We start from the raw sequence: 18,088 nt of genomic DNA, 5'->3' as shown, positions 1-18,088 counted from the left end.
GGTGAGATGCAAAAATGATTTTTATCAAAAGAGAATAATTAGGAATCCATTGATGACAGAAGGAAGTAATACCTATACAGGCCCTAACGTCTCTCTGTGTCCTTGGAACCGGTATGTGTCGTATAGCTTGTATTCTCTCAGCCGTCAACGTACGTCCCTCCTTAGACAGGAGGTGTCCTAGGTATATAACCTCCTGTCTACAATATTGCAATTTGGAGAGGGAGACCTTATGGTGATGGTGTGCTAAATGTTTCAATAAGGCTACAGTACCTGTTTTACAATTTTGTTCTGAAGTGGATGCTATTAAAAGGTCATCCACATATTGAACCAGCGTCGAGGAGCAAGGAAAAACAAGGGCCTCTAATTGACCCTTGAGGGCCTGGCTAAAAATGCTAGGCGATTCAGTATAGCCTTGTGGAGCGCGACAGAACCGGAAACTGCGACCACCCAGTGAAAACCCAAAGATGTGTCTACTATCTGGATGAATGGGAATGCTAAAGAATGCGTTCTTAAGATCAATAACAGAGAACCAAGTTGCGGAGGCAGGTATCATTGTTAATAATGTCGTAATGTCAGGAACAACAGGGAACTGGGGTATTACAATCTTATTGACCGCCCGTAAATCAGTAACAAATCGGAGTCCTGGAGATGCAGTGCCATCAAATAATTTTTTATGAACAGGAAGGACAGGACTGTTACAATCATTACCACACATTTCTTCAATGACACCCAAATCAATCAACTGGGTCACAATATTTTTAAGTTGTTGTTCAATGTGTTGGGATAATTTGTATTGGGGAAGACGAGGCAATTTGGCATTGGCTTTCAAGCGTATGACATTCGGTGGTATGTCCAAACATCCAACATCGTCCTTATGTGTGGCCCATAAAATGTCTGGCAAATCTCGAAGTTCAGGTGGAAGTGGTTTTGACACAAATTGTGACGGGGAAATATTTGGACCTAGAGTGACATGAACTCCATCCGGAGAGCAATAAATGGTGGCGTACAATTTCTTTAATAAGTCCAAACCCAATAAATTCTCACTACAGGCCGAAGTAAGAATGAGAGGAGAGCTAATGGTGTAAGGACCTATAGCAACATGCAGCGGCTGGGAGACGGGGTTAGCCACCGGAACACCAGAAAAACCCATAGAGACGTTAATATTGCCATACAGAGGGACCCCTTGGACCTCTTCCTGTTTAGCAGAACTTTTGGTGGCCCCAGTATCTACCAAAAAATCATGTGGAGTACCGTCTAATTGTACCTCAACGTGAGGGCCATTCTGCCTGACAGGAATAGAAACTGGTCCCACCCCCCTCTGTCGAAGGCTGTCCTGCCCTGACCTTCATACGCATCATAGTCGTCATTAAAATATTGACGCTGGGATGAAGCATCAAAATAATTCGGGCGGGGGTACTGTGGGACCGTGAAGGGGCCTGCTGGCGGGGTCTGTCTGCAGGACCAGACCTACCGCGTGGTCTGTAGTCCTGTTGCGGTGGGGGCATGGGGCGGCCTGTGGAGCTGTCCTTATTGGGGCAGTCACTCTTCCAGTGGCCCTCCTGCTTGCAATAGGCGCACTGATTGTAGGAGAGGGAAGAATGGGGAGGGCGTTGGGACTGCCTTCTTACATTGGGAGGTCCTTGTGACCTTGATCTGGACTGCTGTTGTCGGGGCTGAGGGTAGGCCTGCTGAAATAACACCTTTGTTTTCAACTCCTTCGTTTTTTTCTCGTTCTTTTCTTGTTCTTCTATCTCCCTGTTCTCATAATATTGGGCCATTGTCAGTATTCCAGTGGCAGTAGAGACTGGCCACGTACTCTCACACAATTTCAATTTTCCCTTTATGTCTGGTAATAAATTGTCCACGAATTTGTCAACAAAGAGTCTTATCCCCCCTTCAGTAGTCATGTCTTGGCCGCTGTAATCAGAAAAGACACCCTCAAACCTTGTATAAAAGTCTGAAACACCCACGTCCTTTTTCTGTTTACAGGCGGCCAATTTATCCCAATTTATCCTGTGTGGTGCAAGTATGGTCTTCATTAAATCCACAATACGCAGTGGGAGAGCCAATATAAGTGGGTCTGGTTTCGCTCCCCCAACCCTGTCTCTTTCTGCTGCTTGCAATTGGTCCCACGTGCCCCCTAGTTCAGCATGGTCGTGCCTCCGTATTTTTTACCATACTTCCTGCGGGACTACTGCTGCCATTAACATGTCAATATCGGACAACGTCATAGTACATGATTCAAGAATTTGTTGCAATTCTTTATAATATCCTGCAGGGTTCTTACGGGTGTCAGGTAAGGCGGCTTTTAGGGTATATGTTTCAGATCTTTTCCATGGGGTGTGTTCCCACATTTGTTGAAAATGCCCTGCGGTAATAACTTGGCCAGCGTCACCCGTATCCGGTTCTCGCCAAACCGGCCGAACCTCTCTCATGGGAAACATGGATGCCCTTATAGAAGGGCTACATGTCCACAGGTGGTCCCTATATACAAGAAGAGTAACAACATAGTCATGTAGACCAGAACCAAACGGCAGCCCAGTAGAGGTGCGTTTTCGGAGGTCCACCAGTCCCGGGGGAGCTGAGGAACCATCATCCTCATATTCTTGTATTGTAATGTTGCACATAAGGGTGGCTGCATGTAACTGAACTAAACTATCCCATTGTTTCATAGTGTGGACAATGTCCCTGACCCCATAGTCATTCCAATTAGTCATCCACCTCAGTGTCATTTCTTCAATGACATCTTCCTCTTGTGAATTAGAGAACAAATGTCCGCGCAGGGTGCGCTTTCGCGGGGTCATGGGGCGGGGTATGTGTGGTGTCTAAACAGGAGTCAGGGGTGGGCCAAACGGGGGCCAGTCGAGGGGTGGGTACAGTCGGGTGGTGTGTATCCTCTATAGGTCTGGTGACAGGAGGGGTGGTGGTGGGTGGCGGAGCACTCGCCTGAGATCCAACCGGGGGTGGCACAATAGGGTCACCTGGTGCAGGTTGAGGATGTAGTGTAGGATATATTGGTGGAGTACATAACAGGGGCTTATCTAACATATCGTTTAAAAGGGGATCTTCCTCTTGTGGCTTATCCACTACTGTCCTGGAAGGGTAACACTTATCAGTTTGTAAGTGAAGCCTTCGGTCATGTTCTAAAATTTTCTGTTGATGTTCAGCTACATCAGAGTCATATACCTTTTCAGTCACCGTCCTGGTCTTATGTCTCTGTAATTCTTTCTCTGCCTTTCTACGTCTTTGGTCTGCTTCTTTCTGCCAAGTCCGTAGTGAATCAAACATCCCTTGTCTACTTTTTGTCACAAACAAACGTTCCTGTAAATAGTCTATTTTATCTTTATCAAATGTCCCTTGAATAGGCCATTGTAAATCAGAACTACCTTTGGTTCTTTTTCTCCATATATCAGACCAAATAATCGGACCTATGCCATATTTAACATATATATCATAATTTGGAGTCCCGGCCGGAGGAGCGGGGCATGTTTCCTCCAGGCGGGAGTCCCTACTGCAAAGACAACAACACAATTTCCTGAAACAACTGAACGCTGGCATTTTTCCAGTATTTAAAAAAACAAAATCTTACACCAGTGGTTTGAATACACCAAATGAGTGGCAAATATGCCTTTTGCTTCCTATATACTTAAATGACAACTTAGGTCAGTCTTACCACTGACGTCGATCTTTGCAAAGAGCGATAGAAACCGTACAATACTCACAGACCTATTTTTAGACAGGAATCTTTCAACTCCCGTCCTTACCTGACACTTCTGTTATAGTCCAACAGTTGGGGACTCCAGTAGTTCACGGAAAACAGTGACTCGAATTCAGACAGCGACAGGAGAAGTCGAGCCGGCTGGAAGACACACAGTGGAGATCCGCAGGTCCACGACAGAGAACGAAGCTCAGAATCTGGTGTGGGGCGCCTCCCTTGGAAATCCAATCGTGAGTCCTCCGTCACCTGGTCGGTCCCCTGGATGCCTGACTCGGGTCCCTGTTCGGGCGCCAACTGAGGAACCAGGAAAGATTTGACCCCCACCCGGGGTCTCCTTCCCAGCGGTGGAGGGACACCCTTTATGTCCTCAGGGTCAATTTAGCAGAGAGTTCACAAATCAGACGGAGTCACCAACTGGAGGAATAAAGAGAAGTTTATTACATGGATAATAGCTTGAGCTAATACAGAGTCCCAGGACAGTCAAGTGACTATCCTACGGAGGCTGCCCCTTCACTCTGGGGCACCCAACCTTATATACACACAAAACTGCTTAGTCAGAGGACAACTCCACCTCTATCGTATTCAAGGTCCTCTGCGGTCTTCAGAATATTTCAGGGATACACGTGTGGTGGGAGAAGGTACAGATGCAGCTGGCAGGAGGTGGCAACGACCTGTACAAACTTGTTCTTGCAGTTACTGATTAAGCACAACAATCCTCTGAACTGTAATTGGAAAAAGTAATATGGCAGCGATAAGCAGATTGCAGCCCAAGGCTGCGAGCACAAGGTCAATCATCAAAGTTCAGGAGGTTTGTCGAGCACATGGGAACATAATAAAGATAAACAGATGCCTAGCAGCTATGGTGTATGATTAACTTTATGTACATTTTCTCAGGCCTTAAATAATGGCACTAAGCCTGCTTAGAGCCATTATTTAACACCTAGGTATGGGCAGGCGTAAGGGGACCTGCCCCCAGGTGCCCTTCCCTGTCCCCAGGGACACCCCCACCCACAACAGGAGGTCACCCACAAATGTAAGTCCAGGTAGGTATTTTGTTTTTCTATTCAGTGCCGCTCGGGGGCCTGACTTGGGGCCCCCTGCATGGCACTGGCCCAAATGGCCATGTCCAGGGGACGAATGTCCCCTAGGCATGGCCTTTGGAGTGGTGGACATGGCTCCTGTCTTTACTAAGACAGGAGCCATGTCCATGGGGCTTGTGCACCAGAAAATGGCGCTACACTGCTTAGAGGCAATTTTTTTGCCTCTAAAAAGTGTAGGGCCATAATTTGGCGCATAAGCCCCGGTTCCCCCTACACCTCCCAGGTCCTCTTTGCGTCCTTTTAAAGGACGCTAGCAAGGCCTTAGGACCGGCTAGTTCCATTCCTTAAATATGGCACCCAGCCGGCGTCTAGGAATGGCGCCATACTTTTTTCCGCAGACCTGCGCTAACGCAGGTTTGCGGCAAAAAGTATAAATCTGCCCCTGAATTTGGAGTTTATGGAGGATGGCATTAAGATTGCACCTCGTCTGATGTGGATTTCCGTTTGGTCAAATGATTGTGCCTCCCTAAACAGGAAGATGTTGCAGGACTGTCTGGTGTGTGATTGAGCTCTGGATATCCCTTGGTTGGCATATATAAAAGAGGCCACCACATCCCTTGGTCACCTAGAAATGTTTAATGCCCCTCAATGTTTAAGACTTACAGATAAACAGTAGTTAAATGAGAACTTTTTTAAAATTCTGAGAACAAGAAGGGAGGCAGAGGAACTAACAAAACCAACTGTGAGGGATTCCTTGATGCTAAAGTTGCAGGCAGGTCCTGAGATGAATCTTTTGGTGGTACAAAATGTTTGGGAAAGGTCACTCATTGCCCGCTTCCGATTAGGGGTAATGAGAAGCAATTTGTGCTTCCCGCTTGGCCAGTACAATTCGAAATCTTTACAAATTTGCCCGTGTGATGGGGTGTCCTTACAGTCTTTAATTCACTTCACCGTTTTTTGTGATTTTTATGCACCTTTTAGACGAAGATTTTTTACTTCCCCTATTAAAAAAAAAGGTTTTGTGCAGTATCACCCAGTCTACCTGTGGCTACTTATGGTCCCTGATGTCAGGGGTGGGTTCTTTTTTAAAAGGCGCTATGGCCCTCATTACAACCCTGGCGGTCGGTGTTAAAGTTGCAGTAATACTGCCAACAGGCTGGCGGAAAAAAAAAACAATTATGACCACGGCGGAAACGACCAACATAGACAGCCACTTTAACACTCCGACCGCCATGACGGTACAAACAAACAGCGCAGTGGTAACTGCCAACAGACAGGTGGAAGACAATGTACCGCCCACCCTATCACAACCTGGCAATCCGCCACCTTTACTGGGGCGGAACCAACGCGAATAAAAACACGGCAGAAACAGTACACAGAAGGGAAAATCACTCACCTCTCCACACCCCACGAGGAACCAGGACACCATGGAGCCAGAACTGCAGATCCTGCCGGCGATGGTCTTCCTGCTCCTCTAACAGGAGCTCCAACGACGGCGACGACGACCACGGTGAGTACTAGTACTGCACCTACAACACAGGGGAGGGGGAGGGAAAAGAGAGTGACACACACACGCAACACCCCCCACCCCCTTTGAATAACACAAGGACAAAGGAAATGATTTGAACGATTGTAATCAATGAAAATCCAGTAGTCAAAACTCAAAATCCAAGATATACAATTATGTACACCAACTACACAAGTCCGGATAGTGCACCAATCATTGTCCGTGGATGACCACTGGGCCCAAAATGCATGGGCGAGGCCCACACTAGATACCTGACTCCAAACGGAGAGAACACTTCTGGGGCATCAGACCAAAGATATACAGGTACCTCAGGGGTAGGGGGGGCACCTCAGACTGATGAACGCATGATGCCACTGCTCCACGAGGGGGCTCCATGCCCATTGATTTATTCTGGGGAGTGCAAAGCCACAGTCTCTAAAGTCTTTTCAGTGGGTGGGTTGCCCACTTCTTTATCCTGGGGAGTGCAAAGCCACAGTCTCTCAAGTCTTTTCAGTGGGTGGGGTGCCCACTGCTTTATCCTGGAGAGTGCAAAGCCACAGTCTCTCAAGTCTTTTCAGTGGGTGGGTTGCTCTCTTCTTTATCCTGGGGAGTGCAAAGCCACAGTCTCTCAAGTCTTTTCAGTGGGTGGGTTGCCCACTGCTTTATCCTGGAGAGTACAAAGCCACAGTCTCTCAAGTCTTTTCAGTGGGTGGGTTGCCCACTGCTTTATCCTGGGGAGTACAAAGCCACAGACTCTCAAGTCTTTTCAGTGGGTGGGTTGCCCACTGCTTTATCCTGGGGAGTGCAAAGCCACAGTCTCTCAAGTCTTTTCAGTGGGTGGGTTGCTCACTGCTTCATCCTGGGGAGTGCAAAGCCACAGTCTCTCAAGTGGATAACAGTCTCCACTGGTTCTGGCGGGGGCTTTGTGCCCAGAGTGCTTCATCCTGCCAAGGACTGAGGTAGTGGATGTGATACTCCACTGGTTCTGGAGGGGGCTTTGTGCCCAGAGTGCTTCATCCTGCCAAGGACTGAGGTAGTGGATGTGATACTCCACTGGTTCTGGAGGGGGCTTTGTGCCCAGAGTGCTTCATCCTGCCAAGGCTGAGGTAGTGGATGTATCTCTCCACTGGTTCTGGAGGGGGCTCTGTGCCCAGGGTGTTTCATCCTGCCAAGGACTGAGGTAGTGGATGTATCTCTCCACTGGTTCTGGAGGGGGCTTTGTGCCAGAGTGCTTCATCCTGCCAAGGACTGAGGTAGTGGATGCCTTTCTCCACTGAAAGTGATGCTTCATGGAAGCTGTCCAAGCTCCTGAAGCTCACCACCAGCCTCGGACGACTGACCACTGGGGATGGCAGCCATGTCTGCGGTGGTGCCACTGGCTCAGGATGTCGTGGGGCCACTGGCAGTGCTTGCGGCGGTGTCAGGCGCCGCAGTGCTAGCGACAGTGTCAGTCGTGGCAGTGCTTGCAGCAGTGTCAGTCGCGGCGGTGTTTGCGGCGGTGTTAGTCGCGGCGGTGCTTGCAGCAGTGTCAGTCGCGGTGGTGTTTGCGGCGGGCTCTGTGGCAGCAGTGCTTGCGGCGGGATCTGTGGCAGCGGTACTGGCGGCGGGCTCCGTGGCAGTGGTGCTGGCAGCAGTGCAGGTGGCAGTGCAGGTGGCGGTCTTCTCCGCCATACAGGTTGGCGTCGACGTGGAAAGAAGGTGTGACACTGGTCCCTCAGTCAGTGCCACCATGCCCTCTCCTGACCTGCCCTTCAGTTTCTGGCCCTTCCCCACCTTTGAGGATGGCGCAGCTGTCTTGCCACTTTCATTTTCCCTGACTCCTTGGTGGCAGGTGTTTTCTGCTTCTCCCTCTGGGATGTGGGCAACTTTTTTAGCTTGGCATGTGGCGGAATGGCCTTGCCCTCGCTCCGTGGCACAGTGGCAGCGCTAATGGTTGGCGCACTCCAATAGCCCACAGTTGCTGGCACCACTGTGCCTCGGGATGTGGTGGCTGAGGTGCTGGCTTGGGACCTGGAAAGCCTGGCCCTAGAGGACGGACGGGGCGGGGGTGTAGGGAAGAGGTCAATATTAGCCAGGAAAAGTTTTTTCGAAACACTGGCACGGGTAGATGGAGGGGGTTTGGGAGTGGAGGAAGAGGTAGTGGTTGCAGGAGGTGTACGTCTGCTGAATTTGGGTGAAGTTGCATGGGCTGGAGGCTGTTGTGAGGTGGATGGCTGTTGGGTGGGTGTGTGCCTGCGTTGGGAGGAGGGCTCACTGACACACTGCGAGAGGACACAGGGGATGTGTGAATGGTAGTGGGGGTGGTGAGTGCACGTGAGCGGTGTGTGGTGATGGGCGTGCTAGTGATGGAGGTAGTGGCTGAAGATGTAGTGCATGCAGGTGTGAGTGGAGACGAGACTGGGAGGGAGGAGGGAGACGTTGAAGAGGGGGACACAGTGGAGGCAGTGGATGTTGGTATGTCTGCATGGGTATGATGCTTGTGTGCGTGCCTGTGGGATGTGTGGTGCTTATGTTTGCCTGAGCCACTTTTGTGTGTTGAGGTGTGTGCATGCTGGTCTGATGGTGTGCCTGGGATAGGCTGAGGTACAGGGGATTGGGTGTGAGTGGAGGAAGCTGGAGGGGGGAGGCTGGACACAGGTACAATGGCTGCCATCAGTGCTGAGGCCAGAGCCTGAAATGCTCTCTGTTGGGCTGCCTGGCCAGAATTAATGTCCTCCAGGTATGCATTTGTTTGTTGCAAATGCCTCTCAGCACCCTGGACGGCATTCACAATGGTAGACTGCCCAACAGTGAGGGATCTCAGGAGGTCAATAGCCTCCTCACTGAGGGCAGCAGGGCTGACTGGGGCAGGGCCTGAGGTGCCTTGGGCGAAGGAGGTGCCCACCCTCCTGGGTGAGCGGCACGGGACACATGCTGAGGGGGGCTGCTGAGAGGGCGGTGCTGGTGGGGGGGGTGTATGTACCTGTTGATGTGGGGGCACAGAGGGGCCCGCCACCGCGAGGGAGCTCCCATTAGAGGAAGAGTCACTGTCACTGATGTCACCTCGTGTCACCGCCGTGGAGCTCCCCTCACCCTCCATCCCACTGGTGGCTTCTGACTCCGTTGTTTCGCCCTCCAGGGCCAAGTGGGATGAAGCACACTCCTGCTCCGGTGCAACTGCTCCTCCACCTGATGATGCTATTGCACACAAGAACAGGGAGACCACAAAAAGGGAGGGGGAAAACAGAAGAAAGACATGTTCAGTGCATGCAACACCACTACCGTTGGCGGACACTACAGACACAGCAGCCCTCTGCACTACGCCATGCACTTATAGTTCCTATATTATTCAGATGCCCATGGGGTACAAGACCTAAGCCCGATTGCTGCACACATGGAAGTCACAGGAGCCTGACTAGGTGTAGATGGCACTAACCACTAGTGGGGTTGGGGTTCCACTGAACCTGCCTCTCAAGGGACCTTGCCTACCAAGCTCGCCCTGGCCTAGGGGAACCCACTGCCCACCTCCCCCACCCAGACACCTCGTGATGCACGCATAGTCAGATAAATGTGACTGTACTCACCCCCTTGTGGCTGCTGTGATGCCCTCAAGCGCCCATCCAACTCCGGATACGCCACTGCCAGGATCCGGAACATCAGGGGGGTCATGGTGCGAAGGGCACCTCTCCCACGTTGGGAGGCCATCCCCAGCTGGGCCTCCGCTGTCTTCTTGCTCCAACGGCGAATGTCCTCCCATCTTTTCCGGCAGTGGGTGCTCCGTCTGTGGTGGACTCCCAGGGTCCGGACGTCCTTGGCGATGGCACGCCAAATATCCTTCTTCTGGTGGACGCTAACCTAGAGGAATAGTACAGGGGAAAAGGAAGATCTTTACCCGTCCGGACCATCATACTCATTGGCCCACGTTCCCACCCTTGCCATGACACACATACACTCACTGTCCGCTAATGCAGGCCTCAGTCCCCCTCCCATGTATCTTCCATCCACACCACTCCAAACAGGCATTGCCCATGCAGCATTCTCACAGTGTACTCACCTGTTTGTCTGGAGGACCGTACAGTTGTGTGTACTGGGGGAGGACCCCATCCACTAATATCCCCAACTCCCCTGAAGTGAAGGCAGGGGCACTTTCCCCAGACACATGAGCCATCGTCGCTTCCAGACTGAGGTCACAGCAGCACTTGCAGTGCAGGTCCTCTCCTGTTGAAGGTCAGGTATCAAGTGAGTGAACAGACAGAGAATGGCGGTCACGTCCGCGGCGGTGCGTACTGTCACCGCCGGCGTACATCATCATTGGCTCCTCGGACCCATAGGGTCCAATGTTAACCAATGCAGGATTGCGCTGCGGTCTTCGACCGCCTACCGCGACTGTGTAGAATGCCAGCGCTGTTACCTCATATCCCCTTGTCCACCTTACAGGTCAGGCAGCCGCCATTTCAGGGGGCCACATGGCATTAATAATAACAGCGTCACACCTATCTAGGCCTTGCATATACACAGTAACAGGCACATTGCAGATTAATAAATGTGCGCAAATGACATTTTGTGATACCTCTGTGTAGGCTGACTCTCTGCTCGCTGTTCTCCTCCATAGGGCACATCCGCTGGGGCAGGTGATAAGATGGCGGCATCCTCCGGTGTACAGACCAATGGTGGACCTGTCGACAATGGAAGAGAGACACGTAATAGTCACCTACAGACTTGATCGTGCAACAATCCATGAACTGTGTGCCCAGTTGGAGCCAGACCTGATGTCAGCTATTCGCCATCCCACAGGTATACCCCTTCTAGTGCAGGTCATGTCAGTACTCCATTTCCTGGCAAGTGGGTCTTTTCAAACAACAGTGGCCATTGCATCAGGGATGTCCAGCCAATGTTCTCTAACGTGCTGTCCAGAGTGTTGTCTGCCCTGCTGAAACACATGCGCAGCTACATCGTTTCCCTCAGGTGTAGGATTTGCCTACAGTGAAAGGTGACTTCTATGCCCTGGGATATATCCCCAACGTCATAGGTGCCATTGATGGGATACATGTGGCCTTGGTACCCCACGCAGGAGTGAAAAGATGTACAGAAACCGGAAAAGCTATTATTTGATGAATGTGCAGATGGTGTGTTTGGCCAACCACACATCTCCCATGTGAATGCCAAATTTCCTGGCTCAGGAAAGCGTCATGCACTGGCTCAGTGCATGACGCTTACAATCTGAGGAATAGCAGCATCCCTTATGTGATGGGGCAACTCCAGAGGCACCGTGTGTGGCTAATAGGTGAGGACAAGGACCTAGTCTTTGAATAGAGTGAATAGGTGTCTGGGTATGGGGTTGTGCCTATGGGTTAGTGTGTGTCTAACAGTAGCCCCTCGAAATTTGCAGGTGGCTCTGAGTACCCCAACCTATCATGGCTACTGACCCCAGTGAGAAATCTCAGGACAACGGCAGAGGAATGCTACAATGAGGCACATGGGCGAACTAGGAGGGTGATCAAATGGATCTTTGGCCTCCTGAAGTCCAGGTTCCGGTGCCTCCATATGACAGGTGGTTCTCTCTATTTCTCACCAAAAAAGGTGTGCCAGATCATCAAGGCCTGCTGTATGCTGCACAACCTGGCTTTGCGACGACAGGTGCCTTTTCTGCAGGAGGATGGTCCAGCTGGACGTCTTGTGGCAGCTGTGGAGCCTGTGGACAGTGAAGAAGAGGAGGCAGAAGATGAGGATATCGACAACAGAAACAACGTTATCCAGCAATACTTCCAGTGAGACACAGGTAAGAAGATGTCACTGCCTCACACATCTCATACTACAGGGAGTGCAGAATTATTAGGCAAGTTGTATTTTTGAGGATTAATTTTATTATTGAACAACAACCATGTTCTCAATGAACCCAAAAAACTCATTAATATCAAAGCTGAATATTTTTGGAAGTAGTTTTTAGTTTGTTTTTAGTTTTAGCTATGTTAGGGGGATATCTGTGTGTGCAGGTGACTATCACTGTGCATAATTATTAGGCAACTTAACAAAAAAAAATATATACCCATTTCAATTATTTATTATTACCAGTGAAACCAATATAACATCTCAACATTCACAAATATACATTTCTGACATTCAAAAACAAAACAAAAACAAATCAGTGACCAATATAGCCACCTTTCTTTGCAAGGACACTCGAAAGCCTGCCATCCATGGATTCTGTCAGTGTTTTGATCTGTTCACCATCAACATTGCGTGCAGCAGCAACCACAGCCTCCCAGACACTGTTCAGAGAGGTGTACTGTTTTCCCTCCTTGTAAATCTCACATTTGATGATGGACCACAGGTTCTCAATGGGGTTCAGATCAGGTGAACAAGGAGGCCATGTCATTAGATTTCCTTCTTTTATACCCTTTCTTGCCAGCCACGCTGTGGAGTACTTGGACGCGTGTGATGGAGCATTGTCCTGCATGAAAATCATGTTTTTCTTGAAGGATGCAGACTTCTTCCTGTACCACTGCTTGAAGAAGGTGTCTTCCAGGAACTGGCAGTAGGACTGGGAGTTGAGCTTGACTCCATCCTCAACCCGAAAAGGCCCCACAAGCTCATCTTTGATGATACCAGCCCAAACCAGTACTCCACCTCCACCTTGCTGGCGTCTGAGTCGGACTGGAGCTCTCTGCCCTTTACCAATCCAGCCACGGGCCCATCCATCTGGCCCATCAAGACTCACTCTCATTTCATCAGTCCATAAAACCTTAGAAAAATCTGTCTTGAGATATTTCTTGGCCCAGTCTTGACGTTTCAGCTTGTGTGTCTTGTTCAGTGGTGGTCGTCTTTCAGCCTTTCTTACCTTGGCCATGTCTCTGAGTATTGCACACCTTGTGCTTTTGGGCACTCCAGTGATGTTGCAGCTCTGAAATATGGCCAAACTGGTGGCAAGTGGCATCGTGGCAGCTGCACGCTTGACTTTTCTCAGTTCATGGGCAGTTATTTTGCGCCTTGGTTTTTCCACACGCTTCTTGCGACCCTGTTGACTATTTTGAATGAAACGCTTGATTGTTCGATGATCACGCTTCAGAAGCTTTGCAATTTTAAGAGTGCTGCATCCCTCTGCAAGATATCTCACTATTTTTGACTTTTCTGAGCCTGTCAAGTCCTTCTTTTGACCCATTTTGCCAAAGGAAAGGAAGTTGCCTAATAATTATGCACACCTGATATAGGTTGTTGATGTCATTAAACCACACCCCTTCTCATTACAGAGATGCACATCACCTAATATGCTTAATTGGTAGTAGGCTTTCGAGCCTAAACAGCTTGGAGTAAGACAACATGCATAAAGAGGATGATGTGGTCAAAATACTCATTTGCCTAATAATTCTGCACTCCCTTGTATTGTTTGAGCTATCAGAAGTCTGTCATTTTTGCTCAGTGTATGGACCCTGACTTGTCACTTTGACTTTCCATTTAACAGATGTGGGTCCCACTTTGTGCCCTCTGCTATATTTCCTCCAGACCTACAGCAGCTGTATTTAATCGGTATGTGGACAATTAAATTGACATTGCTATATTCCATAGTTATTTACAAATTAGTGAAAGCACAGACTGATTCCAGATTGTTTTGTGATTGATGTGTGTTTATTTCTGTGCATATAAGTGGAGGGGGCTGTAAAATGGGCAGGGGTGATGGTGGAGGAATGTCCATGGCAGAATCCAGTCTATTTGTTTCACAGGTGCATTGTCCAAAGGGGCATAGGAAGTGGAGCAAGGGCAGTTGAAGGATGGACAGGGTGACAAAGTGGGACAGAAGGGTGACATTCACGGGGGTCTCATTTCCTGGTGGGGGTCTTGGCAATGTTCTCTGTCTTGTTCCTGGATCTCAGGGACCGTTTGGGCTCTCCATCTGCAGGGGGCGGGGTGCTGGTGTCGTGGTCCTGTGGCGTTGCCTCCTGTCCACTAGCGCCGGTGGAGGTGGAGGTCTGTTCATCATCCAGGCTAGTGTCAGGGGCCCCTTGTTGTGCCACAGTGTCCCTCCTGGTGTTGAGGACTTCCTTCAGCACCCCTACAATGGTGACCAGGGTGGTGTTAATGGACTTCAGTTCCTCCCTGATCCCCAGATAGTGTTCCTCCTGCAGCCGCTGGGTCTCCTGAAAGTTGGCCAGTACCGTTGCCATAGTCTCCTGGGAATTATGGTACGCTCCCATGATGTTGGAGAGGGCCTCGTGGAGAGTGGGTTCCCTGGGCCTGTCCTCCCCCTGTCCCACAGCTGTCCTCCCAGTTCCCCTGTTTTCCTGTGCCTCTGTCCCCTGAACCGTGTGCCCACTGCCACTGCCCCCAGGTCCCTGATTTTCTTGGGGTGGTGGGTTTGCCTGGGTTCCCTGTAGTGGTGGACACACTGCTGCTTGACGTGTCCTGGGGACAGAGGGATGGGCCCGCTGGGTGGGTGCTGTGCTTGTGTTTCCAGGGGGGTGAGGCTCTGTGGTGGCTTGTGCCAGTGTCAGGGGAACCGACTGCCCCGATGTCCCAGATGGGCTGGGCTGGTCAACTTGATCCAGTTGTGCAGAGATGCTGTCATCACTGTGGGCCTCTTCTGTAGGGGGACTGGATATGTCTGGAACCTCCTGTCCGGTGACGTTGGGTAGGGGTCATGCAGGGGTGTAAAGGCATGATTATTGCATCTGTGTGTGCCATCTTGTCCAATGTGTGCATTCTTGTCTAGGTCCTTGTGTGATATTTGGTTTGGGGTCTGTGTGGGTATCTGTAGTGGACATGCTTTGGTGATGGGTGTCCCTGATTTGGTATTGCATGCAGGGCTTGGTGTTGGGATAGGTGGGTTGTGATAGTGGGACATATGTGAGGTGTTGGAGTGATGGGGTGAGGGTGAAGGTGGAGGTATGTGATGGCATGCAGGCAGGGTGGGGGATATAGTAGTTAAGAGTTGACTTACCAGAGTCCATTCCTCCTGCTACTCCTGCGAGGTCCTCAGGGTGCAGTATTGCCAAGACTTGCTCCTCCCATGTTGTTAGTTGTGGGGGAGGATGTGGGGGTCCACTGCCAGTCCTCTGTACTGCAATCTGGTGTCTTGAGAACACGGAACGCACCTTTCCCCGTAGGTCGTTCAACCCCTTCCTGATGTCATCCCTAGATCTTGGATGCTGTCCCACTGCGTTGACTCTGTCGACAATTATGCGCCATAGCTCCATCTTCTTAGCAATGGAGGTGTGCTGCACCTGTGATCCGAATAGCTGTGGCTCTACCCGGACGATTTCCTCCACCATGACCCTGAGTTCCTCCTCAGAGAACCTGGGGTGTCGTTGTGGTGCCATGATGTGGTGTGGGTGATGTGTGAGGTGGTGTGTGTTGTGATGTGTGTTGTGATGTGTGAGGGGATGTGTTGTTGTGTGTTGTTTGAGGTGCGTGGATGTTGTGTGAGTGATGATGTTGTGTGTCAGTGGATGCTAGTGTTGCTTCTGGTGGTGTCTATCTCTGGCCTTCTTTCGGAATTTTTGGAAGTAAGGGTTTGTGGGTGATGTGGGTGTGTGTTTTCTATTGGATTGGGTGTGTGGGAGTGGTGTGTGTATGTGTATCAGGTGTGTGTATTTCGATTTGTCCAATGTGGTTGTGTTTTGTAAATGTGTGTATTTTGAGCGCAGCGGTGTGTCCCGCCAATGGAATACCGCGGTTGAAAGACCACCACGTGGATTCGTGGGTTGTGATAGTGTAGGCGTATTCCTGTTGGTATGACGTGGAGGTTTTGTTTTCACCAGTTTATCACTGACCGTTGGTGTGGCGGACTTGTGTGGGTGTCTGTATTGTGGCGGATTTCGAGCTGTGGGTCGTAATAGCTGTAGCAGAATTCCGCCACCGCAGCGGTGTGTTGGCGGTCTTCTGCATGGCGGTAAGCGGCATTTACCACCAGTGTTGTAATGAGGGCCTATATGTTGGGTGAATAGTGTACATTTTTAAATCTATTTAATAAATATATATATATTTTTAATTTGACTTCAAATTAAATTGGAAGTTTAAAGATCTTAATATGCAAGTTTTTATATTTTTTAAAAGTTTGCATTTAATATTCTATGTATTTATGTGATTTATGTTTATTAGTATATAACCAAATAAAGAAGAATTGATTGAATCCCAATGTTAACCTAAGGGACAGATAGGCCTTGAAGTAGAGAAAAACAAATTTAACATTTTGTCACTATCTGGACATGTAAAAATTAAAAGTACATGTCCAACTTTTTAAATTCACTGCACTCTACCGGTGGGGCTGTCCAAGGCCTAGCTTAGGGGTAACATATTAAAAAGGAAGGTTTGGGCCAGGCAAGAGGGTTAACGTTCAATGTAGACATGCCAGTTTAAAACAGCCCACACAGCCTTTGCAACGGCAGGCCTGAACCATGTTTAAAGGGCTACTGATGTTGATGGGCCAATCAGTGCTGCTGGTCTGCCACTAGCATTTATATACAGGCCCTGGGTACAGGTAGTGCACTTTACGGGGGACTTTATAAGTAAACTAAATATGCCAATTCTGGATAAGCCAATGTTAACAGATTTTAAGTAGAGAGCACATGCACTCTAGCACTGGTTAGCAATGGTAGATTGCCCATAGTCCTAAAGCCAGCAAAATCGAGGTAAGCAAAACAGGAGGTCCGAAGGCAAAAACGTTAGGGAAAATCACGCCAACGATTCCAGGACTAGCATGTGTCCCCACCAGCTGAAAGTGGGGAGAGTTACCCCACTCCTTGGGAGTTCGCTTCACTAAGGTGGAAGAAACTAGAGAGACCATCAGCATTGGTGTGGTTTGTTCCTGGACAGTGTTCCCCCATAAAGTCTTTTCCCTGTAGGTAAATGGACCACCTCAACAGTTTGGGATTCTCACCCCTCATCTGCACTAACTATCTTAGGGGCCTGTGCTCTGTCTCAGCCCAGAAGTGAGTACCAAACATGTATGGTCTCAGCTTCTTCAGAGCCCAGACCAGAGCAAAGGCTTCCATTTCTATTGCACGCCACCTCTTTTCCCTGGGAAGTAGCCTTCTACCAGTGAAGGCTCCAGGCTGCTCCAGGCCCTCTTCATTTAGCTGTGGGAGCACAACCTCTATGCCATGCTCTGAAGTGTCTGTCTCCATAGTGAGTTCTTGGGAGAAGTCAGGGGCCTTGGCCATGGGTGCTGTGCACAAGGCCTTCTTTAAGGTGTCAACTGACATGGCTGCTTCCTGGAGATCAGCTCTGTCATGGGGGCAACTATGGTGCCATACCCCTTGATGAATCTCCTATAGTATCCAGTGAGGCCTAAGAATGCTCCCACTTCTGTCTGGGTCTTCTGGGGATCCCATGCCGTAGTGGTTCAATGTTGGCCTGGAAGGACTGTACCTTGCTACCTCCTAAATTGGTGACCAAAGTAGACCACTAAACCCTGCCCTTTCTGGCACATACTGGCCTTGATAGCCAAGCCTGTACTCTGCAGAGACTGAAGCACTCCCTTAAGGTGGCACAGGTGGTCCTTCCAGCTGGAAGTGAAGACTGCAAAGTCGTCTAGGTTGCCAGCACTAACATTCTTCAGTACAATTAGGACCTGGTTGACCAACCTCTGGAAGGTGGCAGGGGTGTTCCTTAACCCTAAGCCTATCACCCAGAACTGGAAGTGCCCTTCAGGGGGTAGAGAATGCAGACCTCTCTTTGGCCCCCTTGGTCAAGACAATCTGCCAGTACTCAGACATTAAGTCAAACGTGCTGAGGAATTTGGCAGCTCCAAGCCAATCTATGAGTTCATAAGCTTAGGGGATGGCTGCATGTCAGTCTTGGTGACCACATTGAGCCCACGGTAGTCCACAACAAAACCTAAGATTAGATGTG

The sequence above is a fragment of the Pleurodeles waltl genome, chromosome 11 (assembly GCF_031143425.1).
Source record: "Pleurodeles waltl isolate 20211129_DDA chromosome 11, aPleWal1.hap1.20221129, whole genome shotgun sequence".
In the NCBI taxonomy this organism is placed as follows: domain Eukaryota; kingdom Metazoa; phylum Chordata; class Amphibia; order Caudata; family Salamandridae; genus Pleurodeles; species Pleurodeles waltl.
Note: the sequence above shows the minus strand (reverse complement) of the source record.